Source organism: Manacus candei, unplaced genomic scaffold (genome assembly GCF_025592945.1).
Source record: "Manacus candei isolate 608988 ecotype Guabito, Panama unplaced genomic scaffold, ASM2559294v1 h1tg000057l, whole genome shotgun sequence".
Taxonomy (NCBI): Eukaryota; Metazoa; Chordata; class Aves; order Passeriformes; family Pipridae; genus Manacus; species Manacus candei.
Window position 1 is genome coordinate 3,086,390 of NW_026138105.1, and position 26,560 is coordinate 3,112,949.

The 26,560-nt window shown below is 48.7% G+C and overlaps 2 protein-coding genes across 5 annotated transcripts in view; one reads left to right on the forward strand and one right to left on the reverse strand.

Moving 5' to 3' along the window:
- Positions 1-26,560, forward strand: part of PXMP4 (peroxisomal membrane protein 4) — a 131,123-nt gene that overhangs the window by 73,963 nt on the left and 30,600 nt on the right. The window lies entirely within an intron of this gene.
- Positions 1-26,560, reverse strand: part of CBFA2T2 (CBFA2/RUNX1 partner transcriptional co-repressor 2) — a 60,241-nt gene that overhangs the window by 24,810 nt on the left and 8,871 nt on the right. Inside the window, exon 1 of one of the 3 annotated variants that reach the window (XM_051802779.1) lies at positions 12,628-13,058. The exons of the other annotated variants lie outside the window; for them this stretch is intronic. The gene's annotated coding sequence lies outside the window, so the exon portion shown is untranslated. Of the gene's footprint in view, positions 1-12,627; positions 13,059-26,560 lie in introns of those variants that run through there. 3 annotated transcript variants of the gene reach the window in all.

Below are 26,560 nucleotides of genomic sequence, written 5' to 3' on the forward strand. Positions count from 1 at the left end.
TTTTGTACCTGTAAAATTTTGGGAGGTCCAAAAGAGGGAAAACACAGTGAAACAAGCTTTAACTTGCAGAAAGCATTTTCCACCTTAACAGAGGCTTCGAGACAGCCTTCAGGACATGATTTTATCTAGCCCTCATAAATCCTTTTAAAACTTGGATTGCTGGCCATTTAACAAGCAGCTCCACCCTTCTCCTGCTCTCCAGATGAAACACATTCCCACTGGGCTCCATTTTGTTCCCTCTCTCTTCAACCCAGCAGTACCAGCAAAGCGGTGGCAGAGCCCGGGGAGCTGTGGTTAATTGGCATCCTCTAATTACTAATTAGCTCCAAGGGGCTCCCCACAGCTCAGAATGGTAATAGGAATGCATCCACTCACTTAAAGGGGCTTTGGAAATGCGGAGCTGCTGGCCAGGCTCCTTGGAATGACCCAGGAAACCACCACAGCTCCCCATGGAGGAGCCAACATCGGGCCACCAGCACTGCAGCCCTGGCTGGGCTTCTCTGGTCACAGGAGAGGTTCTGGAGGAGCCTTGGGGAGGCTACAGGGTTGTCTCACCCAAGGGAAGCATTCCCAGAGGAATCTGGCTGCTGTGCAGCTTCTCCTGCACAAGTCTCTCATACAGATGCTGCAGTTAGAGGGGCACGAGCAGCGCTTGCTGCTTCAAATCCACCAGCAAGACCTTGGCAGAAGAGATTTAAGCCACAAATTCATCTCACCACCACCCCACTAACTCCATCTGAGAGCCTGGGACCCCGAGCTTCCTCACTGCCTTACTTTATCCTTTCACAGAAGAGCTGAGTGAAGGGCAATCTGCAAAGGGCACATTCCAGCAGGAGCAGCGCTGCAGCATCGCTGGAGCTGCACACGCAGCCAGGCCACAGCTCCAACACTGCAGCACTGCCCTCCTCCAAAACACCCAGGTGAGCACTGCAGGCCCAGCATTCCCATGGCTTCCCCAGGACACACCCTGCCCAGGGGATTTTTGCTGGGTCCTGCCATGAGCCTGGTGCAGCCCTGGGAGCTGGGGAAAACCAGCAGTGATGGTTTGTTCTGAGATACCGAGCGAGCCACCCTTCTTTTTCACCGCCTGGTGTTCTACATCCCAGCTCGTAGTTTCAGTAGGAAAAGTAAAGTTGTGGAAGAGGAGGAAGCTTTCAGAAGATGCTGAGAAAGATGCCGATTCTGGATCAGTGCTGTGAGCTCCTTTCCTTCAAGGCTTCCCACCAGCATCCTACTCTGCTCACTGCAGGATGAATCCCTCTCCAGGGGCAACCACTTCAGGAGTTTGAGAGAAAAGCATCACATCAAGCAGAGTCCATTGCACCTCCTAATGCATTTTTAACCCCAAGCAGCTGAGGATGTTGTGATGCCCGTGCTGCAGTGCCAGGAGAGCTCAGACCCCAACCCCACACTCCTGGGACTTTGGGTCCTGCCCACCCCTGCCCCTCTGCTCCCTTTTTGCTGCTGGGAATCCGTTTGGCCACACACAGCACCAGTTCCTACAGGGATATGTAAGGGTTGTTTGTCTGTACAGAAGCTCCCACAGATTGTTAGGAGGACAGCACGGTTTACTCAAGTTTTGTGTCATCAGAGAACCCAGAAATCCTTCAGCCACAGGAGCAAGAGGAAAACACAAGTCTCCTTCAGCAGAGACAGCCCTTGTCTGTGCAAGCTTGTTCTTTTCCCTGGGTATCCTTGAGATCAGACTGGACCTTCACAGTGATCCTGCCTCACCTGCCTCGCTGGGAGCAACAAACATGGATATTGTCCATGACCTGGACAGGTCCTCATTCCCTGCACTACTCCAGAGGTGAGTACAGACACACTCCAGGAATCCTACATAGGGCAGAGCCAGCCCAGAGCACCTCAGAAGTTCAGACAATGCAGGGAAAAGGGGAACAGCCTGAAAATCATTAAATCTTTTAAAAGAAAGGATGATTTCAAACCAACCACAAATTCCCCTTTAAGTTATCCAGTAACTGAATATTAAAAACTTAAAATGTGGTTATTAAAGATGTATAGAGGAGGTTTAAGTCAGAAGCTTTAAAACAACTATTTAAGATACATCCCTCTCACGGTCCTCATCCTCCAAGCTCTGCTGCTTGATGATTTGGTTCCCACCACTATAAATCAACCTTAAAAACCACCACTGACCTTGAAAAATACCCAGTACTGAGCAAATCTGGATTTCTCAAGAGCACCATGAATGCTGCTGAGCACAAGGGGATCTGGAGCTAATGAGAACCAGCAGATCTGGGGTCTGTGGGTGAGGGTATTCAGTGAGCAGAGAGTACTCAAAGTGAGTAATACAGGAACTGGGATAAAAAAGTCTCTGCATACAAGGCAGACCCAAAGCACCACTACCAGTAACTGTAAATAATGTCAATTAAAAAAAGCAAAGTCATTCCTTAAAGAAGTGAGAAAATCTCAAGACAGAAAACCACATTTAATCCATAACAGCCAGTGTGACCACAGACAAGCACAAATAACACCAAGGACACCCAAAACTATTAAAAAAGCCTAAATTAAACTAGAAAAAAAAACAAAACTGTTTGTTAAGCACAGAACAGGTACAAGTCCTGACCATCTGGAGAAGGAAGCAGTCCAGAAGCTCCCAGGCAGAAGGGCCAGTTTAGATGAAAACAATGGTCATTTTTGCAAAAACAAAACAAAAACTAAATCCAACGCAAAACAAACCACTAACCAAGTTCTACCACAATCCCAGTATGAAGCAATCAAGGAAGGATACAGAAAAACATCCCCCTTGGGTCCCTGAAGTCATATCATTTGGTCTCTTTTCCAAATATAAAGCAGAGTCCAACAGGAAGTCTCCCTTCTCTGGATGGAGGCTGCAGAGCAGGAGCTCCCTCACTGCCAGCCAGCTCCAGGGCTGGAGTGCCACCAGACTTTACCCAAAACTGGGGTAAGTTTTGGGTAAGGAAATCAAGGAGAAACTTGGAAAAGATTTGGAAAGCCCTTTCCATCTCCATTATTTACAACTTCCCAATGTCCATGTCTGTCAGGGGCTGCAGGAGGGGGCAGAGGATGGACCAGGCTCTGCTGGGGGGGCCCAGCAATGGCACAGGAGGAACGGGCAGGAACTGATGCCCAGGAAGCTCCACCTGGACATGAGGAAGAACCTCTTTGCTGGGCAGTGCCTGAGCTCTGAACAGAGACCAGAGAGGGTGTGGAGACTCCTCACTGGAGATATTCCAGAACCCTCTGGACACAATCCTGTGCCATGTGCTCTGGGGTGACCCTGCTGGAGCAGGGAGGAGGGACCAGATACCCCAGTGTGGTCCCTTCTAACCTGACCCACTCTGGGATTCTGTGACAAGTGTCCCTCACCCCACAGCCACAGTGGCTTTCCCACATCAGCCCTGGCACTGTGCTGGCAGTGCTGCACACACCAACACCTGTCTCACTGCCCTGTCAATGCTCCTGAGGCAGCCAAGGCTCACTAATCACTCCCTAACTCCCAACAGCTCTGTGGAGAGCACACTTCATTCGCTTGGGCGCTAAGTGCACTAACTGCTGCCCAGCTCACAGTCCCTCCCGATCGATGGCACACACAGGAGCCCTGCCAAGACGACAATTCTGCCTCTTAAAAACGCTCCTCACGCCACCACACAAATTGCTCTTCCTCTTCTCTCCAAACCTGGCCCGCATGTGGAAAGTTTTCCACCGTCCCACAGGGCTGGAAGCACAGGAAGAACACTTTTAGGGGTGGGGTTTGGAGGGGTGTAGGAGCCCGATGATGCAGAGGGGCCTCTACACACCTGTAGCACCACAGGCCAGCACAGATAGGACAGATGTTAAAGCTCACTGCTTAGAATCACCAGTTTTGGCTGGAAGGGACTTTAAAGCTCATCTCATTCCACCCCCCTGTCATGGGCAGGGACACCTTCCACTAGCCCAGGTTGCTCCAAGCCCTTGGAGCCCTTGGACACTTCCAGGGATGGGGCAGCCACAGCTTCTTGGTCTGTTCAGTGAACAACCACAGCAGAGATGGACACACAGCAGCAATTGTCTCTGCTGTGCCTCCCTCCCCTCCCTCCTGTGGGCAGTGGAGGTGGAGATTTTCCATGGATAAGCTCTGGAGATCCAGTGATCCACAGGGACCGCAGAGGGAAGGTTGGCTCAGCTGCTGCTGTGCTTGCTTTCAAACCATCCCACTGCAACACAGCACAGACAAGACTTTTCCAACTTGTCATTCTTAGGGTTGTCCTCAGCTAGTTACCAGTAACTCGCATTAACCTGCCCCCCATCAACTGGAGCACAGGGGAAAGACAAAAATTAGGTTAACCAAAAAGCTCAACCACCAAAATTGCAAGACCAGGGAATGAAAAACCCCACCAAAGCCCCAAGTTTGTCTGAAACTGCTGTTTTCCTCCTCTGGTCACAGCAAAGCTTGTGACACAGTGCCTATAAATTTCCTCTAATGATGCAGCAGTGAGGCAGAGCCCCATCTGTGCTTGGGCACAGGTGAGACTTTTCACTATCGTGTAAGTGCAGGCTGCCTTCCAATTACACTCACCAGCCCATTAGGCAAATTAGATTTGCATGCGAGAGGATAACTAGAAAAATCAAGAAACAGACCCTGAAGGAAAATACATTTTATAAGCTACATGTCCCTGGGAAGATGTGGACGCTGAGTTTGCTGCTCAGCCCAGGACTGCATTGGATGTTCATGGTGTTCAGGCTTCTCTCAGTGCTGGCATGGGTTTGGGGACAGACTCTCCACCACACAGAACTGAAGCCAGACAAAGACATCTGCGTTCTCTGCATCCCACCTCCCTCAAAAGATGCCCACTTCTGCGAGGCTTTGCACCATTTGCTGGTTCTGCACTGCAGTTTGCTTGATAAAGAGATTAAAGTATTTCTGGCCCCAGAGAATTTAAATTGATTCCACCTGGGTTTCAATAATATACCACTAAACTACAGAATTATTTCCAGCACCTTAAGCAGGTCCACAGGCACATGATACCCAGTGGTGTGGGATTACACCAGTGTCTCATGTCACTGAGGACATTCATGTGGACTGAACAGTTCTGCTCAGGTTATCCTAAAGAATTAATCTGCCTGCACCCACTTTTTTTTTCCTGGTGAGTGTATGCAAAACAGAAACAACCTAGCTCATCTCCTAGAATCCAGATGGCACTTGCAAACCTTGTCTGTGTATCAAATGTTGTTTTTTAGATCAAGTGTCCCTGGTTGACAACACAGAACTTCACGATGCTATCTTTAGAGAGGCTTCTCTGCAAAGAAACACCCTTTGAGCATACGTTACAGGAATATGCTAATGTGGCAGGGTGTTTTCAGAGGACACAAATGGATCTGTTCCTGGGAGCTCAGACACCCCAGAACAAGCTGAGCCTGGTTGAAGATGAAGGGTCACCAAGCCCCTAAAGAAAAGATGCATCAACAAGTTAAAAATCGCAGAGAGAGGTTAAGTTACATCATTGGAGAGGTACAGGATGAGTTCACAGCAAGTCCACTCACGAGAATGCTGCTTACCAAAAAACCCAGCTAAAGGAGTGAGAGCAGCTCAAAACAGACAGCAAAATCTGACACTTTCCATTCCTTGATTTCTCTTACAGGTTTAGAGATTCTCACCCTATTTCCTGTTCAGTTAAATGCAGGGGTCTGATAATAAACCAATGGTTTTCTTCCTCGAGGTCTTAATTTCCTCCTCCAGATTTCATGTGAAGATAAAAGCAGCACATGCGAAGTAACTTCTTTCTTTAAAAATAGACCAGTAATAAAGAACAAAACTCTACAAAACTTTCAGTTTCACACGTTCCTGAGATGGTCACATTACCCTCAAAGAAAAAAAAATCAGTAGTAGTCGCTAGAAAAAATACCACTACCCCCCAAAAACACTCACCCCGAGTTGTTTTCTATGCTCCTCAAACACAAGAACAAGAATCATTATCTGCATGTGAAAAAGCATGAAAAAAAAAAAAGCCCTGACCTGTGCACACTCCCCACCAAGCAGCAAAATGACATTCCAAAAGCCAGGAAAAGACAAAGAAGGCTGCAGAAACAGGTTATGATACAGCTCAGCCCCAGGATCAGAAGGTGACACCAACAGCAGTGAGGTGGCAGAAATAACCCCTCGTGCCCGCTGCTGAAAAGAACATTTCAGAACAGTGACATCAGGTAAAGCAGCAGCTTTTGAAAAAAGAAAGTGATCCAGGAGGTAGCTCCTTCCATATTGCAGGCGCTCACAGTAAACACCATATGGCCTGTTAATTTAATTAGGGAGAAGAAACCCCCTAAGTTTGAGATTTGACTTTGAAGGGTCTAAACCAAGTCTGAGGAAAATCGTGCAAGATATTCCATTAGGCTGCCTTGCTACCTTCACCCACCTTCTGACCCGACTGACCTGTGGCTCTCCCCACACTGCACAGCACCCCCAAGAACCAGACCTTTTGAGAAGTGCACAACCTTCCCTGCTGCACCTGCACGGATACTTCCCAGGCAGATCTGGGTGGTCCACGCTGGGCAGCCAAGCCAGGAGAGCTCTGTATCAGGAAGGAAGTGTGTGCAGTAAATAAGCCAAGTACTTCAGCTAAACACATCTTCTCAGACAGCAACCAGAGTTTTTATTCTAAATCCTCACAAACCACACTGGCAGGTCCCACTTGTAAAAGAGAGGAGGGAGCTCACGGTAGGGGCCAACCTGGCAAATGCCAAAGGACCCATGCTGAGAGACAGTCTCAGGACAAGTCCATTCCCCATCTGTGAGTTCACATTCACAACACAGAGGTCAACCAACCCCAAAGACCTGAGCAAAGACTCACTTCAGTGCCTACTTCCAGACCAGCCAGAGGGACTCTGCCCAAAAGGGGCTGCATTTGCCGAATAAAAAGTCATTTCCATTTTGACTGTGTCTGCCATGTCTTGCTCTGAGGACAGATGAACACATCTAGGATCATTTCTACCTAGAGGTTTGCTTATGTGTATCTGTACCACAGTGGGACACTGCAGCACCTCTGTCACACCAGAGTGCCCTGCAGCTCTCAGCACGTGCTGCCTGGGACTTCCCAGTGCACCACCAGCAGGAACAAGACAGATCCCATGGAAGTGGCTGCTGAGGCACCACCAGGAATGCTAAGACACAAACCCCACTGATTCCCTGTGGAACAGCCTCACAAGCTGTAACAGCTGAGGCTTGGGGGGCTTTGATGGGCTTCACCTTCAGCAGCCTGCTGAGGCCCAGACAGCAGCAGGCAACACCTCGGTCAAGTAGCTCCAAGGACCATCATCCCCCCACAAGCTCCTCTGTCAGGAGCCACCAGAACAACCCTCGTCACCATACCCAAACTCATTTTGGGGTGCCCAGCGTTCCACAAGGGAAGCACAACATTTCTCCACAGAGCTGTGCACTGCGACCACGCGCCCTCCAGACCCGCACAGGGCTTTGCCACCCAAGCTCTTTGGGCAGGAGCTCGGAGGGAGGCTCTGCCCAATGCCACTCTCCTCCATCCCTGCCTGGCACAAAGTAGGTCAGGGCTGCATGGGCTGGTCCCCACGTCACAGGACACGACCCACCTGCAGGGTAGGCTCATTTCCAAGTCCTAGGTAGGGCACCCAGAGATGCTTCTCTCCCTCCCTCCCTCTCTCCTCTTACCAACTGCAGCATTTCTCGCCTCGAGGCAAACCCAGACTGCTCCATGGCACTCTGCCAGAGTACCCCACAAAATATTTTGGGGTTTCATGGAACCTGCTGCCCTGCAGACAAATCACACCAGGCGAAAAATCACATCGTTCCTAGAATTTTGTAGCCTCAGTTGGCACCCAGTTTCTCTCTGGCTCCTCTCAACAGCTGACAACACTCACAAATTAACAGCCCACTTGTTCAATTATTTTTTCCTTTTCTATCCAGACGCAGGTTGGGATCTGTGTGTCCCTTTAATAGGTGTGCCACAGCAACATGCCAGTTTCCCATTTTCTAGTAAAAAAAAAAAACAAACCCAAACATCTAAAGCCCGGCAGACTTCTTCCTGCTAGCAAGGAAACCTCCTCTGAGGACACTGCAAAGATTTAATTTACTACCAATTGCCCTCTGGTTATTTTACATTTATGGGGTGGGGTATGAAGAAAGGAAGAAAGCAGAGGGAGGGTGTAATTAGCTTTGCCTGTAAAATGTTCATCCCAGTTGTAACAGCAACTGGAGCCTATCGGGGGCTTAACAGATTTCAGGGTTTTGTTCCTTGCAAGAGCTGAAGTGTCTGTGTGGGGTGTGTAGGGGGGAATAAAAAAGGGGGGAAAAATATATATTAAAAAAAAAAATTAAAAAAAAAAATCAATAAGTGGATCCTACTCCTTGCCACAACCCCATATGGAAGTAATCAAGCACAAGGGTGGCAGCTGGGGCCAATAACAGTCACCTGCAGTTGAGGGACGTGGGGGTTTCGGATGGGTTTTTAATGCTAATTTCCTGGAGGAACAATGCGGGAGCGGCAGCCGAGGGCGGATGAATAGGGACCAGCGGGAACAATGGCTGCACCTGGCGCTGGGAGCAGCGGCTCCGGGCCGGCACGCGGCGGCAGCGCCCGCACATCTGTTCCCGCACAATGCCCCGCTCCCCCCGCAGCATCCCGAGCGACACCGCCCCGCCCGCATCCACGGCCCGCCGGGCAGCAACAGGTCTGACTGTTCCGGGGCTGCAGCATGGCCTTCCTCCTCCTCCTCCTCCTCCTCTCAATGCTTTTGGGGCTTTCTCGGTTTTGTCTCTTTTTGTTTTGTTTGGTTGGTTTTTTTCCGGTGAAAGAGATGTCTTCGGAAGGGGTGGTTACGCAGCAGCATCCCACCGGCGGGCTGTGGCGTCCTGTTGCTGCAAGGAAAAAAACTGGCTCCTGGTTTTGTTGTTTCTGTAGGACCAGGGAGTAACCGAGTAGCACATCTGCAAGTCTTGGCTCTTCTCAGTGGTCTTCTGGCCACCTGTGACTGTCCTCCTCCCACAGCACAAGCCCTGCTGTGGCCACGAGAGACGGGAATCCTGCGGCCAGGAGCGCGCCAAGGAAATTCAATACGCATTATTCTGAAACCTTAAGCTTGGCTTACGAAAATGCCACTGCCCAGCCCAATAAAAGGCGTGATAGTTACACTTTAAAACGCTTTGAAACCTCTGAAATCGCTATTGTCCTGTCGGACATAAGCTGCTGACACACAAAGCGGTGCTAAGGTCAAGGTCCTGCCTCAGAAAATTGCTTGCAGACCCAGGCACTGAACCCAAGCCTCTCCATGCTGCACTTTAACTGTGGGACCATCGCTCACCAGCTCTTCCTGGCTGCTGCTCCTGCTCCAAACAAAGGTTTTTCCAGCCATTCCCTGAACGCTGCATGAATTAAGACAGTCTCCATCGTTAAAATAAAAGTTGAACGGGCTCCCAGAGACCTGCAGTGACGCTGCCCCCAGGGACTGCTCTGGAGTGTCTGTCGAAACACATTTCATACCTAGCTCCTAACAAGCAATCAGATATGGAAATAGTCACTAAATAAAGGCAAGCTTACAATCCAGCCCAGAACAAGTATGGATAAGCCAGCTCTTATAATGGGAAAAAACCCAACAGGCAACACATTACGACCATCTCCTGCTCAGACGTAAGAACTAGCCAGCATTGCCTTAAATTTGCTGCATATGCCCAAATCCTCAAATCACTGTATTCAGCTCTCCAGCTATACTATAAACATCACACATACCCATCAAACAAATCTTGTTTTTTGTCCAAACCTTAAAAAAAACAGAGCTGGAAAAAACAAGAGGCCACCTGGCTCACCCATCCCATTCCATAACCGTGGGAGAGCGCTGCCTCCTGCTAAATGCTGCTGGTGGTTACTGCATTTATGGGTCAGTTTGAGGACCAAAGAGCTGGTTGCCTTGAAAACTCAGTCAAACCACACAAACCTGTCAAACCAGTGATAACCTCAACGAGCCAAAATCCACCATGGGTGACACGTGACAAAGCTCTGTAAAGCAGCAGTAAAATAACCTGGGACTCACACTCGGCAGGACAGATGAGGCAACATTAAGAGAAACCCTTCTCTCTCGGGGACACTGCTCCTGTAAGACCAAGAGGAATAAAACAAAAGGAAAACCAAACCCAAGAGCCTGACCCAGGGTTCACGTGAGAAAAGCTCCCTTGGTTTCACAGCTCTGGCGGGTTTGAACAAGCCTCTGCAACACCAGCAGATGCAAGTTGCAAAAATAGCAGCATCTTGGAAGTAAGCAGGGGCTGTGGCTCCAGTCCCTGGGTAGAGCAGAGCCCGACTTGGCAGCACCGGTTTGGCCTTTTCACTATTAAATGGAGTTTCTGCTCTTTTCCTTGGGGCATTCCCTGTGTAATAGAGTTCTCAGATTAACGATTTATTCTCCCTGCCTTTAGCAATTCTGCTCCTTCCTCAAACCTTTCAAATCCTTCCCTTGGCTTAACTGCACTTTCCTGTTGGCAGTATTTGCTCAAACTGCCTTTGCTTTACCCCTTTTTCCTTGTTTCTTATACTGGAGTCTCTTAGTTTTGCGTTGTCTGTGCGTTTCTCTAACTGCTGGATGTGCTGGGGTAGGGTTCCCTGGCTGAGGAGGACACACAGTCATTTAGATGAAGCCCAGGTAGTTCCAAAAAAAATCAGACTAAACATCTTTTCCACATTAATAGCGAAAATCATGTCATCCAGCAGACAACTGTGAAAAAACAAGGTGCCTTCACTTGGATGTCCTATACCATTTCTATAAAATTACTACGACTGGCCGCCGAGTTTCCGGCCTCCCTCTTTGCCAAAACACAATCATCTCTCCCACCTAAGCACTCAGCTTGTCAGGCACCCCAAATCCTTTCCAAAAATGAAGGAACCTGAGAAAAAAAAAACAAAAAACAAAAAACAAAGTTTCCTGCAGGGCTTGAGCAAGACTTCAGCAAAGGAGTTGTTTAATGGCCAAACGCGCTGCCCTGGTGCCGGCGAAACTTCCCTTGGTTTAATCAGAGCCCTGCAAGGAGACCACAGGAGCAGATGCTCCAACACACTGCACTGCCTCCACAAATTCGGGAAGTCTCCAGGAGAGCTGCAGCAGAGGAGCACAGCCCTTTGCTTTTAGGTATCATCACACTCTTGTCTGGCTTTGCTGGACACTTTTTGGGTTTCTACCTCCTTTGTGCTGGTGCACTTTGAGACGCTGAAGTTGAAGAGCGCTGGGCAGCACATGCTCCTTCTGCCTCCTCTCTGGGGACAGCAAGGGACACACAGGAGGTGTTTCTTGTGTCTGCAGAAGCAGATTTTATATATATATTATTTTTAAAGCCTATACCCAAATGCTTGCATGCTGCAGGAGAAGAAAAATGTTAAGGTGGCCCACAGAGTGGCTGAGCACAGAGCTGCAGCACATGCACCCAGCCAGGCTCTCCCCTGGGAAACCCTGTCATCTGGCACACTTAAAAACTAACCTGGACAAAGCAACACCAACGGGAATCATCCTGCACCAGACAGCCTAGCAAATGTTTTCTCTTTTTCCAGCCTGACAGCAAGCGATGCTCAGCCACATTTCAGCTCCCCAAACTTTGAGTGCTGATTTTGGTGCATCTCCCCTGGCGGGGAAGGATTTCTCCAGCACATAAAAGGGACTGTGAATATTGTTGCACGGGAGCTGAGTGCTGCAGGAGGGAGAAAAAGCTGGTAATATTTTGGGGAGCACGCCCTGGGGCAGCAGCTCAGCAGACATGGAACAGAAGTATCTTTACAAGAAGCTACACAGAGGGTTGGAGGAGCAATTTCAACTGCTGAACCTTCCCAAAAGACAGGGAGGGGGGGTTTAAACTAAATACACAGGATCCAGGGATTACAAGAGAAAAACAGAAAATACAGCAGTCTGCAGCCAGACGTGAAAATATACAGGGGGAGGTCTGTGCTGGTATCACAAAATTGATCCGGGAGATTTAGATGCTGGGAGCATCAGTTGCTGCTCAAGGAGCGCAAAGACAAAAAGGGAGCAGCCTCTGCCACAATGCAGAGAAGCCCTGAAAACACGGGGAAAATTAAGGAAATTTGGGAGCCAATGGAAGAAATCCACCTCTGCAGATTTACCCCCCCCTCTCCGAGCTTCAATACCAGCATGCAGAAACCAGAGTGAGGCTGGGCACAGCAAAAAAAACCACATTCTGCTAAAACACACAAAACCCTTCCTGCTTTGCCATTTCCCCAGAAAACGCTGAATCCCAGCCCTCTGCTCACGGAGGAGGGGTTGGGGGGGGTAGGAAAAAAAAAAATAATAACCATTCCATAGCAACACGGAACAAGCTGTACCGCAGCTCTCCTCAGAGAGAGTTCAGTGTTTTTTCAGCTGCAGAATCCTCGCTTGCAGCCGCTCGGCTATTGAAGTTTTCCCCAGCACAGCCACTGCAGAGGAGCGAGGCAGGCAAAGCGCTGCGGCCGCCGCCGCTCCCACCCCTCTCCCTCTACCTGCTCCCAAGGTTGAGGGTCCCCCCAGCCCGCCGGCAAAACACACGTCGCTCCTCAAACCTTGCCGGCGGCACAAGGGCTGAGCATCCCCCCCGAGCATCCCCCGCTGCGCCCGGATGAGCTGAGCCTAACCCAGCGCTGTTCAAAAATAAACCCGGCTATCGCTTACCCTACCCGGCGAGGTTGCAAGGATCCAGCTGCTGTTGAATACACCTAGTTTCTTTGAAACAGAAAGAAAAGCGCTCTTCCTCCTCCTCCTCCTCCTCCTCCTCCTCGGCTCGTGATCTTCGAGCGCAGCCGGAGCCCAGCCTGCCTTCTCCTTTCATTAGCTGGACATGTGTCAGGTCCCGCACATCTGCGATTTCTCACTGCCTGGAGCCGCCTGTCCGATTCCAGGGAAACACAGATGGATCCCAGATGGGAAGGTCCTGCCAAACAGACCAGCTCTCCACCTTGCCAGAATACCCAGCTCAGAGGCAACACACCCTCGGCTCCCTGCCTGCTCCCTGCCTGTGCCGCGCTGCTGCCAGGCTGCTCGCCAGCTGATGTCACCAGGCACACACCTACCAGCGCCTCGCAGCCCGCCTGACATTAACTTGTTAAATACACGTAATTTGTTTATGGCCGGCAATAGCAGCGAGGCAGCGGCGGCAGGAAAAGAGGCTTCGCCGACCGACACGGGCGCTGCCACCCTCCCAAAAACCAGCTCTGCCTTACGCGGCGCCGGGGGTACATCTCCGCTCAGACCTCGGCTTTGAAATCCGGATAGAGCTGTTGGCTAAACCAGAGGATTAATTTTCTGAAGGTTTTCCCCACGCACGTAAATCTTCGCTGTAAACTCCCCCCACTCCAACAAGCCCAGCGCCAGAGTTTGCAGCGCTGGAAAAGCTGGCATGTGTTAGCAATTAGAAGCAACAACAAGATAACAAGATACTGATGTTGCAAGGGTACCAAAAGCAGACTGGAAAATTCAAAGGAAGGGCAATTAAATGTGTAACATATTACTGGGATCGAAGAGGAAGTGTTAAAGGAAAATGTAAATCCGAAATGCGGAGCAAACTCCACCAGGACCTGGGAGCAGCGAGGGAGGCTCAGGGCAGGAACCCACCGGGCACAGCCTCATTTGACCATTTCCCCCTCCCATTAATGCACAGACTGCATGGCTGATGGCTCTGCCACCTCCGAACCCCCCGGTAATCCTGAATAGCCGCTCCCCGAGGTGTGGTGCGAACAACAGATATTAACTGGAGGCCCCTGACTAATCCCATCAGCCCAGCACCATTCACCCCGAGCCGGGCGCTGGGCAAACACGCATTTACACAGCAGCGTCCCTGGCTGCCGGCTGTGCTGCCCCCAGAAGGGGCAACCACCCCTCCGGTTCTTGCCCAAAAACCATCCTCCTCCCAGCTCCCATAAAACCACCCCAGGAGGACAAGCTACATTCGCGTTTTGCTTGCAGACCGTGCACAGACACATTTTAAGATCTCGGCAGGGATTGTTAATCCAGTCCACACAGCTGAGCAGGTTCAGCTCTTGCTGTCCTTCCCAAATCTTTGCAGGCAACACTGCCTCTCCCTCCAGCTACTTTTTGGAGAACCAGGGACCTCTGTACTTTCCCTCTGTCCTTTCCCAGGGCAGCAAACTAAGAGCCCAAGCTGAGGGATGCTGACTTTTCAGAAGTCCAGAAATCACACGTGCCAAATTCTCCATAGTTGGTGTAGGCATGACAGGATATTTACTCATTCACAGACAGAAAATTCTTCTTTTTATGAAATTCCCAGTGCTCTGGCAGGCTACTGCTAACTGCCAAGCCAGGTCCATAAACCTTCTAGAGGTACTGCCCCCCCGCATCCCACCTAACCCTTCACCCCCTGCTTCTCTGCTGCTTATTCCTAATTAGTTTAAGGTACCTCTGCATCCCTCTGGGAGGGGAAAAGGCTGTAAAGGGAGAAAAGTGCTTTAAAGGAAGTATTAAAAAGCATTCTATGAGCAGGCATGGCATGAACACAAGGGCCACAATCTCCTGCAAAAGACAGGCCTCCCAGTATAGGATGGTGGGTGATAACTGGGGGAGCATTTTGGAAGGGTCTCTGGTCTGCTGTAGGACCACATGAAGCTGCTGATTCCTTGGCTGGCTGCAGGCAGAGGGGGCACAGGTTTACAGCAACTCTCCCACCTCCAAACTTAACCCAAGACCAGCAATTTCACACGCTTCAGTTGAAAAAAAAAAAAGTGAATCACATTCAAGTATCAGCACATGGATACCTAGAGCATCCCACCAGGTGATGCTCAGGCAGCAAAGTGAGTTGGGAACAGGCATCCACTTCTTGCTGCACCTCAGGCCCTGCTGGTGGGGCTGCTGGCAAGGCAAGTCAATAAAACACTTAACTGCAGAAAGTTCAGCTCGCTGGGGCTTCTGACACTTCTGATGGAGGTTGCGCAAAATACTGAAGCTCTCAATATTTCATAAGCTGAGATGGAAAAATCATCTCTAAATTACACAGACAATGAAGGGAGACACAACCCAAAGCAGCTCCACCAGCACCAGAACTAATAAAGTTATTTTCCTATGGAACTTGCATCTCATGAGCGGCTCCCCGGCGCCTCGCACTGTGAGGTCCCCAACAGGAGCCTCCCCGGCCGGGGTCGTGCCGACAGCACAGGCTCTTATGTGGATTCTCTGATGTCTTATAAGAAGCAAGCTCATGTTGCAGCTTTGTCCCCAGTGGAGATGGTACCAGGCAGATGGATGCAGCCCTGTGCTCAAGGCATTAAGCATTCAGCATCAGACACGGCTGTGCCCTGTCCAGCCCTGTCCCAGCGTTGCCAAACCAGCCTGAAAACAGCCAGGGAATTCAAAAGCTGACTCTGGTCTCAGTGAGACAGAGGGGTGAATGCTGGATGGCAAACAGAAGGTGCTCAAGAGATGCAGCCTGGCAGCCGGCAGCTCTCTGGGTCAAAGTCATCCCAGAAAGCCCTCTCAGAAGGTACACAGGACAGCCTGGGGTTTGGGGGCTTTATGTGAGATAGGTAACTAGCACCTGGTGTTCCCTCAACTTCTTTTTTAATCATATTTTAACTTGAGGACCTGACCAGCTTGTAACGTTTCACTTCACACAAACAAAAGCAGTCCCCAACTATGACAACTGGGTTCTAACTATCCTTTGTCAACCCACGGTCAAATAAATCTTTTCCCTATTTTTACAACTTACAGTAGTTTGAAATGTCGAAAACTTACACTATTCCAAGTACTTCGAGCACAAGTTCCAGTGATGTGACTTTATAAACCTTAATGAAAATGGTTCACACTCTTTGCCACGGTGTCCACAGCCCAATGTCAACCAAAAACCCAACATCCCCAGGGGAATACATCCCCACTTCTAGGGGAGCAGGAATATGCCAGACCTCGTGGCTCAGAACAAGGAAGATGCACGTGTGGTTTTGGGCCCTCAAGGCCTAAAAACTAAAGGTGGGGTCACCGGGGTGCTCTGAGTAGAAGTCATTGCAAAACCTCCTTTGAAAGGCTCGTGGACTGTGTCTTACACATGACCCATGTGCCTCAGCTCATCCAAAACATGAGCCACCCCTCAAATGAGACAGATCCAAGGAGCCACAGGCAAGCACACCACTGCCAACTGGTCTCTCCAGGAACACCAACACGGCAGCTCCAGTTTCTTCAAAGTGAGCCAGGAGAAAGCATCCCAGAAACCATGTCCTGCTCAGCCACCACCTTTACAAACAGAGCTCGTGGAAAGCAGAGGCAACTCACTAAGAGAAGACAGTGAGACACAGAGTCACAGAATGGTTTGGGTTGGAAGGGACCTTAAAGCTCATCCCGTTACATCCCCCTGCCCGTGGCCTTGAACACTTCCAGGGATGGAGAGTCCACTTATCTACTGACCCCAAGCAGCACCTCACTGTAACCAAAAGGCTTCCCTGCTCCCCAAATACGCATTAAACCCCATTTTGTAGCCCAGACATCACCAGCACAGCGGAAGGAAGCAGGACTGCAGGCAGCACGGGGCAAACCGCTTTCCCCAGCTCGCCATGCTAATCTGCTTCTGCTTTCTTCTCCTGGGAATGTTCCATGGAAAGAACGATGCAAACAAAGTTTGAACACTGGGAGCTATTGATACCTGCTGCTCAGTGTGGTTTCTGAGGAAAGCGAGGAAATCTGAAGAATTTTTCCAGTTTCCAGTGGAATTTTTATGCCTATCACAGCCCATTGCCACAGCAAAGCACAAGAGACCCAAACTGCTTCTGATTTCTCTGCTATTCCACACATATTTCATGATGTGCCTCGGCTTTATTTTCTGCCTGCTGTGTTCTTGCCTCGGAAAGAAGCTTCACTTGAAATCACGGCAACCCTGGAAAGCCTTGGCTTCTCAAGCTGACCACTTTCCATCACACAGGAAAATAAATTCAAATGCACCGAGGCAGCCAAAGCCATTTATCAGGTTAAGTAGGAACTGTAAATTCATGCTAACTGGAATCTGATGGAAACCAATTGGGATCCTCCTACTCCTCCAGGCTCAGGTCTGGCAGGAAAGTCAAACATTTTATTGCCTTCTTTATGCCTTACAAGTCAGTGGAGCCAAGAAGGGACTGCTCCCTTTGAAGGGATGCTGGTGGGGTTGCAGGGGAGACTGGCTGACTTGAGTTCAAGCTCAGCAGACAAACGTGAAACCCCCCCAAAACAGAGATTAGACCTCTCCATTCTTGGCAAATATATCACATTTAACAAACATCCTCTTTTCAATACATCCATTATTTGAATTAGCACATGGCAGATTATGTTAACCAGCTTAATTTGTCATAGAATCATAGAACTGTTTGGGTTGGAAGGGACCTTGAAACTCATCTCATTCCACCCCCTGCCATGGGCAGGGACACCTTCCATTAGACCAGGTTGTTCCAAGCCCCATCCAACCTCAACACCTTCACAGGGAAGAATTTCTTCCCAATATCCCATCTAACCCTGCCCTCTGTCAGTTTAAAGCCATTCCCCCTTGTCCTGTCACTCCAGGCCTTTGTTCAACGTCCCTCCCCAGCTCTCTTGGAGCCCCTTTAGGCACTGGAAGGGACTCTAAGGTCTCCCTGGACCTTCTCTTTTCCAGGCTGAACACCCCCAGCTCCTTCAGCCTGTCTCCAGAGCAGAGAGGCTCCATCTCTCAAGGAAATATAATTATACTGCCTCCTTCAGGAGTGAACATAAGCAGTGTTTGGCTTTTGTGCCATTTCAATACTGCCCAGAGAAGGGAAAAACCATATTAAAAGTTGGTCTTAACTAAGCTGGCAGAATTTTACACCCAGAACAACTACAAAGAGACATTGCAAAAAAACCCAACAAAAAACCAACCCAGGGACAATTTAAGGAAGTTACTGAAATTTTACTTCTGGACACCCATTAAGGATGGGGGGGACACATGTCAACTAAGCAGACTCTGCCTTATTCCTGTGACCATAAAGTAAAGAAAAACCAGGCAGTAACTGACATCCTGTCCAAAAACATCCCCCCCAGAACAACAAACCAATTCCTAAATCTAACACCCTTGCTCTGATTAGAAATTCAAGCTTCTGTAGCTGTCACGGGTATTTAAACTAAACACAAAAATATGGAAAAAATGAGTAATCCTATTTGGAGAGAGTAAAATCCAGCCTGCAGAGGATTAATTCTAGTCCAACAGCTCTGCAGCTTGACAGTATTTTCCAGATCAATAGCAGTGCTGTTTGATTACAGAGATTTGTTAAAATACACACATCCACTCCCCTCCAATTGTCATTTCAGTGATGTTCATCTTTGAGTGCCCAACACCATGATCAGGATCATTCCTAGCATGGGAAGCTGTGCTGATGGAGCTCCACTGCAGCTCTCAGGCACCTCTCTACAATTTTGGAAAACCCAATTACCTGCCTGGATCTGACGCTTTTGCCCAAGTCCTTGCAGGGCCATCCTCTTTAGCCCGTGTTTATGGTGCAGACAAGCTGTGGAAGCAGAAATCCTCCCTTTTGCAGGTGAGAAAATGGGCCTTGAGAGCTGTGTCCTAGATCAGACACCCTACTCCGGGCTCTGAGTACTCCCTACCACCTCCCATATGGAAGGTATTGAACAGTTAGGAAAGCACAGCTTAAAGCTTATCAAAGCAGGACTCTTCAGCTGAACTTGTGTTTTGGGCCTTGTCCCAGAAAGGACAATCAAAATGTGAGCAAGAAAATGTAAGTGATGGATCCCAAGCCCTTTCCCCACAGCAGGGTCATCATGCACCCAGTTTGCTTCCAGCACTTCCCTCCATCGGTGACTTCCCTGCTACAGCCTCTGGCTTTTCCTTCTTTATCTTGGGCTCCTTTAACAGAAGCCTTTTCCCCCAATTTCATCCCAAGTTTCCCTCCCCTCCAGTCCCTGGGACTGCTCATCTCTGAGGGCTGCTGGGCCTCTGCTCCTTGCCTGGTCCTTCAGAAGAGGAAGGTGGTACCTCCCCACCACACAGCCACCAAGAGAGGGGTGTTTCGTCATTAATTAGTTGTCACTAACCTTGATTAAAAATATCCCAATTTCTCACCCACACCACAGCCTGCCCATAAGTCGCTTTAAAAAATAAAATCTTCAGCTGTTTTGTTCATTAAACCCACTAAAACCACCAGCCCAGGATTTTTAAGGAGGGCTTCCCAGCAGCATCCCAGTTTGTTGGCTTTGCAGGTTTAGCACTGAACAGGATTCCCCTTCCTTCCAGCCTCAAAGAACCACAACCCCAGTTTAAAACATGCTTTTTTAAGTGTTTTTTTTATTTTAAATTCATTTTTCAACCATTGCTCTTTGCACAGCCCATCCTTGCCAGCTCCCTCTCCTGCTTTCCGCTGACCCTTTGGACCTAACGCTGGGTTTGGGAAAGGGAGGGGGGGGGGTGGAAAAAAAAAAAAAAAAAAGGAAAAAGAAAAAAAAAAAAGAAAGAACCCAGCACAGCCCTTTGCGCCTGGCCCCGGCATTCCAGCGCTCCGCTCCCGGCTCCACCAAGTCTGATTTAGTAGCACTGCTGGGAGCTATTAGTTTACGAAAGAACCAGCACGCCCACCCAGGCACAGGCGGCTGCGAGAGGCTCCCCTTACACCGCTGCCATGTGCCTCCCTCCTGCCCGGGGCTCTCGCAAAGGCTGTGCTTTGGCTGGGGCAGGGAGCCAAGGGAAAACCAGCCTGGAAAACCAGCCTGGAAAACCAGCCGGGCGGCGAGCGAGGGGAGCGCAGAGGTCAGCAGGAGAGGGCTGGATATCGTCCACATCCCGGTGCTGCCGCAGGAGAAACGATTCATTAATGGGATGCTTATTAAGAGAGTTCAGCCTCCATCCAGACCTTCCTTTTTATCCTGCCCGTTGTTGCTCCTTGTTTCCATGGTCTGTAACCACTTCTTCCTTTTAATCTCGTTTCTAAACTCTTTTTTCGCTTCCTTTCTCCACACTCTGCTCCCACCACCTCCCAGCCTCTCACCTGTCTCCATCCCTTCCCCAACAGCACAGAGATTCCCCAGCATTCCCAACAGCTGATCCCGAAGATCAGCACACTCATCCCAGCTGCTCTAAGTCTGCAGTATCTGCCGAGCAAGCTCAGCCACCTGCTCAGGTGTCTGCTACCTGTCCTTGCTACCTACCCAGAAATAAAGCATACCTCAACCTCCCAAAAACACACAGCCTGGTCTCCTAATACCTGCCAGCTCATTATCCCAAATGGTTTGGATGTAGGTGAGAGTTAACTCCCCAAAACAAGATCAGCTCTGCGGTGGAAGAGGCAGGGGAAAGGAAAGGAGAAAACAAGCAGTGAAGCATCGTTTTGGAATCATCAGGGGTTTTGAGATTCTCCAACTGGCTTTTATTAGGATTGCATCCATATTTTGGTGCCTAAAGGGGAAAAAAAATAAAGGGAAGGACTCATTTCCAGAGGTGCAGAGCAACCAGCAGGTTTCCTTCCGTGCCTCTGGAGCATTTGGATGCAGCTCAAGGAGGAGCAGGCACAGTGAATGAGGACCTGAAATTTTATTACCTTCCTCTCCTGACGGAAGCAGAGCCTATTTGCAGATTTACAGCTCGTGTTAACAGGAAACTCACATTTACAAGTTTCCTGGAAAAAAAAGGCAGCATTCCTGTCCTACGGGATAGCTCGGTGGGGACACTGGCTCACGGGGGAGTTCTCAGATGGGTATGAGAGGCAGGAATGAGTTTCAGCCATGTAAAACATCCAGACAAAAAGATAAAGCTATGAAAAACGAAAAAATAAAAAATTGAAGACCAGAAAGAAAACAGTAATTCAGCAATTTGGTGGAAAATGCACAGCAAGACAGCACAGCCACGTCTGGAAAAATACTTTTGCAGCATCTGGGATTCACACTTCAAAGAAGCAAAAGAATTTTAAGAGGATGAAAAGCCATATTCCGGCTAACATGAATTTTTCTCCCCTGGTCCAACTCTCTTGTCATTCCCATTACACTGTTCCTCCAAGAGTCACAGCCAAGCTCAGCCCACGATCCCACTGGAGTGGGCCCTTCCCTCTCGACAAGGGCACATGTGGGACCATAATGGTGTCTGGTGGTGCTGCTGGATGCACCAGGACCTGCCAGGATCCACCCTTCCCCCTGAACTCACCCCCAGATCAAGCTGAGGACACCATTTGCTGCCTTCAGCAAGCAGGAGCCCTGGGCCTAAAACAGCCCTACCTTGTGACACTTGGACTTAAAATCATCTCCTTCCATATGGCTATTAAAAAAACCCACCAAAACCAAACAAAAACCCCCAATATTCTTTCCAGAATTACACAAAACAAGAAGACATCAGGACAGCCAAAGGTCAAGCAGCCAGTGCTCTACCAGGATGCCAAAGACCAGACTCAAATCAGTAAATATTTATTTAGGCCATGCTGTATAATTTAGTAAAGACAAATATGGAGCGCCTAAGAGTTGTTTCTGATCTCCTGAGAACATTCTGGTCCCAAGGAAAGTCTTAACAAATGGACATTTTCCAAGAGAAGAATGATTCAATCACAGGACCCTTCTGAAACAACCTTATTTAACAAAACATAACAGGTACAGAAAATCAGGTCTCAGAAAACCATACCCACCTTCTCCTGAGAGAAACAGCTGAGCAAGACCAGGCTGACAGAGCACTCAACCCACCCAGCCTTACAACCTTTCAGGTTTAACATGCAGAAGCTGAAGAGGGAACTCACAACTGCTGCCTCAGGTCCCTCCAACACCACCACAGCTGTTCCCAACCCTTCCAGCCATAGCTGCCTCAGCACAGCTTTAGGGTGACCCACCTCACCCAGAGCTGTGAGGTGGGTGTCCAAGCTCTTTCCACACCAACCCAGCAGCACTAACAACAAAACTCCCTGTGGAGTCAGAGAGATGGGGAGCAGAGAGTCATGCAAACTTCCCCAAACTTATTTTTCCACCCTAAGTCCTTAGCAAGAAACCATTTCTAAGGAGCAGCCTGCCCTGGATCCAAGCATTTCACACCCAGGTGCCACCATCCCTGTGCAAGGGGATGGAAGCTCAAAGAGATTTTGCAATAGGCTGAAAGCACTGAGAGTATCACATCAAAGAAGTCAGGTATCTCCTACCCCACACACTGGTTGTACATGTTCAGACAACTTCAAGAGCCAGAAGAAGCCAACCATCTGTATGTTGAAGTTAATTAACATACACAGAAAAGAACCCAAACCTCAGATTTACTAAACTTGAAACTTCAAAAGTCATCAAAATCTTGATTTTCTACACCTTAAGTTGTTAAAAAAAATTCTTGGGGGGAAGGAACAAGAAAGAAACATTTTAATTTAAGAGAACAGCAATAAAAACGTGAAGCAGGAGATGAAAAAGAGAGATTCACCAGCAAAGCTTCTCCGAAGTGGGGTAGGAGTTGATGGCAGGGGCGGTTAAACAGCAGCGTTCTGGAGAGAGCTGATTTGATTTGGCTGTTGCTACTGAGAAAAAAAAAAACCAAAAAAACTAAAACAGCTTGAGCATACATCTACTTCCTCTTCATTTCATTAATTCTACCCAGAGCCGTGGCTGAGGTGAAGCCAAGTTTATTGCCTGTGATCCTGCTTTGGGGTGTCCTCTGCCCAGGTGAACGAGCACCTCCGGGGCTGCTCTTAACTCTTCCCAGCTGTGTTTTGCTGAACGGCTCCACCTGCTCCTGCAGATGGAGCAGCTGCAGTTAAAGGCAAACACCTGGCCAGGCACAGCCCTGCCCCGTGTTGCAGGGGGAGATCAGAGTTACAGCAGCTCCTGCCTTACTCAAGGCCCTGTCAGCATTTAGGTTGTAAATGCCGTGTTTGTGGTTAATAATCTGCCTGCTTTGAGCTCGTGGGACCTGAAAAGCTCAGCTGGGCAGCCTTTCAACAAAAAGGAGCCCCTGAAGGTGTGAAGATGAGTGACAGATCCACCACTGGTCCTTCTCAGAGCAGACCACCATGAGATGCCCCAGCCGTTGTACACTCACACAACAGCTTTGGGTGGCACCAACCCCACCAGCACAACAGCTGCAGCTGTGCCCAGGCACCCTGATGGGTTCCAGGCTGGCAGGATGCTCCAGTTGGGATAGGGGAAGGAAGACCATCCTGCTGTTCACTGCTGATGTCTGACCCGATGCTCCAAGCTACAGCGTGAGTACTCGGGATTTTACTTCTCCAGAAAAACAGATGACAAACACTTATCCTATAGGGAATGTCATTATCAGCAGAGCAAGAGAAGCACTAAAACTGGTTTTTGAGGGATTTTTACAGCAGTCATGTCAAATAACACCTCTCTTGAGTTTAAAACTGCAGTCTGGGCAGGCTTCTAGTCCAACAGTTCATTCTTCTTGGAGACTCCTCACCACAAAGCAGCAGTGTAATACATCTACCAGGTTAGCAGTGCTGCTTCAGCATTTCTCTGCACCATTTTCCTGCAGGTCCTTGGTCAATGATGGTAATATTTATATTAGGAACACAAAAGTATGTAACTATGTGTCTACAGGCTGTAGAGGCAGATAGTGCACTAAAAAAAACCTGCAAACCCACTTCCCAATCGGCTCCAAATGTCTGGAAACTACAGCATCAGTTGAAGAAGCTATTTGTTACTTAGCAGTGATTTTTAGATAACTTGAACTGAATTCAGACTTGTAGTCATACTGGGGAAAAAAAAATCCATGAGATGTGCTTGAGGCCAGGCTGAATTGGGCTCTGAGCAACCAGGTCTAGTGGAAGGTGTCCCTGCCCATGGCAGGGGCCTGGAATAGGATGAGTTTTAAGATCCCTTCCAACCCAAACCATTCCGTGATTCTACATAATAAACTTTTGGAAAAAAGGAGACAATTTGAGGGTTACATTAGATCTTGCAAAGCCAAACTGACAGGAATTAGTTCCAGAAAGCCTGCAGGATCAGCTTCTATTGACTATGGAACATCCTTATGCAAATTGAAAGGCTCTCCTGCCTGATTGTTTCGGCACATGGAAAAGCTGCAAGTTCACTCCCTAAGGTTCATGCCAACAACAGAGGCTGTTAAATGCCAGGACAAGTCTCAGAGATGGGATGTTTGAATGGCAGGAAGTGCTGGAGGTGCAGCCTGCTACAATTCTGTGTGTTCAGGAGTCAAGTCAAATCAAGCAGACATTTGTAAAAGCTCCTCTTGGGTCCCTTTTCCAAACACCTGCATCCCTGTGTCTCCTGGGAACTCGGCCTCTCCCCTTTCTCAGCACATCTCTACAGGCAGGAAAAGTCCATTAGGAAAGTGGAGTGTGGCTGTCTTCCTCACCCATGCAGAGCAGCTAATCACAAAAGGATAATCCTGCTTTAATGAGGAAACTATAGGAATTTTGCTAAAGCACATAAATTTTATAAAAGCCCTACTACAACATTCCTTAGTCTCTGGGACTGGACGAGCAACCTCTGAAATGAATTTTGCATGTGCCTGTCTCAAGCTGTGGAAGGTTAACACGTGGCAGGGAGAGCAAACTGCTCTCTCTTGTTTGCAAGACACCATAAAATCTGTAACAGCACTGGAGACACACTTCCCATGCCTCCAGACATCTGCGTGCCACCCTTCCAACAAAATGCCTCATCCTCTGCCTGCCGGAGGAGCCAGAGGACATCACAGTCTCCAGCTCATCCAACTCCATCTCTCCGACTCACAGCACACTTCCCAAAATGGGAATGGCCATGATATGGCTGACCTGCCCCCAGACAGTGGATCAAAAGCTCCAGCTGATTTCACACAGCCCAGTGAAGAGCTGGGAGATGGCAAGAACTGAGTCAAAGCCAAACTGTGTTGGAGTGCGGCTGCTGAGCTCCAAGATGAACCTTCTAGCCTCTGCCAAGCTGAGAATCTCTGTCAGGTTTTGTACTAAAAAAAAATTATTAGATTTGAAAAAAATTCCTCATTACAACTTAGGGGTAGAAATCCACTCTGTGCCCGTGGTACAGAAATCCTCAGACACTTTTTTCCTGACCTCACAAGACCTTGCTCCAGCACCAGAGAAGAACCCAGTGAATTGACATTTCAACACTTTCTTTTACCCTCAAGTACAAACACACAACTGCTGAGAAAGAACAGTGATGCTCTGACCTGACACAGCCAGTCGTGTCGAGGGATAATTCCTGCACTGTATCAGTGACTGGAATTACCAGAGCCTTGCCAACAGCTTAATGAGATGGAAACTCGCGCTCCCACTGCCAGAATTTGTTTGTTGGGCTATAAACTATTTGGATGCCCTGAATATTTTGCTTCTGTTGTTATAAAACAGGTGTGAAGAGGTGCATCTCCATTCAGGGGGCTGCTGCTGGGAGCAGCACAGCCACTTGGATGGGATCATCAGTGACAGATTGAGATTCCTGGTGTGCTGCACGTGCACAGGGAGATCTGTCCACCGGCTCCTCCTCGCCTTGGCTTTCACCAAAAGGGGCTCTGGAAACTGAGGCAATTCTTATGGACACATACACAAGAAAAAGCAGAGATCCTGTGCCAGCCAAACCACCTTGTTTGGGACCTGTGAAACCAAAGGCAACAATTCCTGCATCCACAAGATCCTAGTCTTTGATGCTCAGCTGTCCTTACACCACCAGGACAGTCCTCAGCACTGATGGAGGAACAAGGAGATGTGGTGAACAATGTTCAGGAGAAGTGATGAAGTCTACAAATGTTTGTTTTTTTTTTTTTGTGAATGTATTTCACCATAAAAACATAACAAATTTCATTTCATTAACTTTATCTCAAACTTAGCTTTCTTAATTAGAGGTATAGGGCTCGAGGGAAACTGCTGTAATTATTAAATGGGAAATAAAACCTGATGAACACAGTAGCTGCAGGGACTGAAGACTTTACATTTAAATTAAACTCATAGCAGTTTAAAATCTAAGATCTAAAAATCACCTGCTCAACAGTTTGTGGGCTCTGATAGTTATTTACCCATTCACATGCACAAAGAGGTTTTATTTTCCCTCACTACACAGGGGAAAAAAAAAAAAGGTTTGTTCCATGAGACAAATATATTCAAGAAGAAAATGGTCAGACAAGTGCCTGGGAACATTTTCAGAGTACTGCAGTGCAAAACCAGTGCAAGGCCAAGATTATTCCTTCCTAAAAAGATTCCATAAAATTAACTTCTTGGTGCAGACAAAGAGGTAAGACCGAGATTTCACAGAAAAAATCATCCCCTGGGGGGGAAAAAGGCCGACCAGTGTATTCTGGAATGTGGAAACTCAGGTGGACGAAGGGCAGTAACCTGGAGTCAGGTGTTTGCAGCATGGGGTAAACAAACAGCAGTAAATGGATGTAGGTGATCCACCCAACATTCCATTTTGTTTGATGTTGATTTGCAGTCCCTGATAGCCCACAGTCAGGTTTACAAGCTGTGAACACACCACTGCATGTTTCTGTAAATTCTTGCTGCCCTTTCCTGTGAACAGCTGCACAGGTGAGAGGTGGCTTGGCTCCCAAGAGATGGATGCACAGATGAGAGCAGAGAACAGGCCAAGGATCTGTTCCTGCCCCTGTGCTTCTCCATCCCATAGCCCTAAACCATTCCAGCTCTGTGAAGGTCCTGGGGATGCCCTCCCAGATCTGCTAAACTAGTTTGCTTCAGGG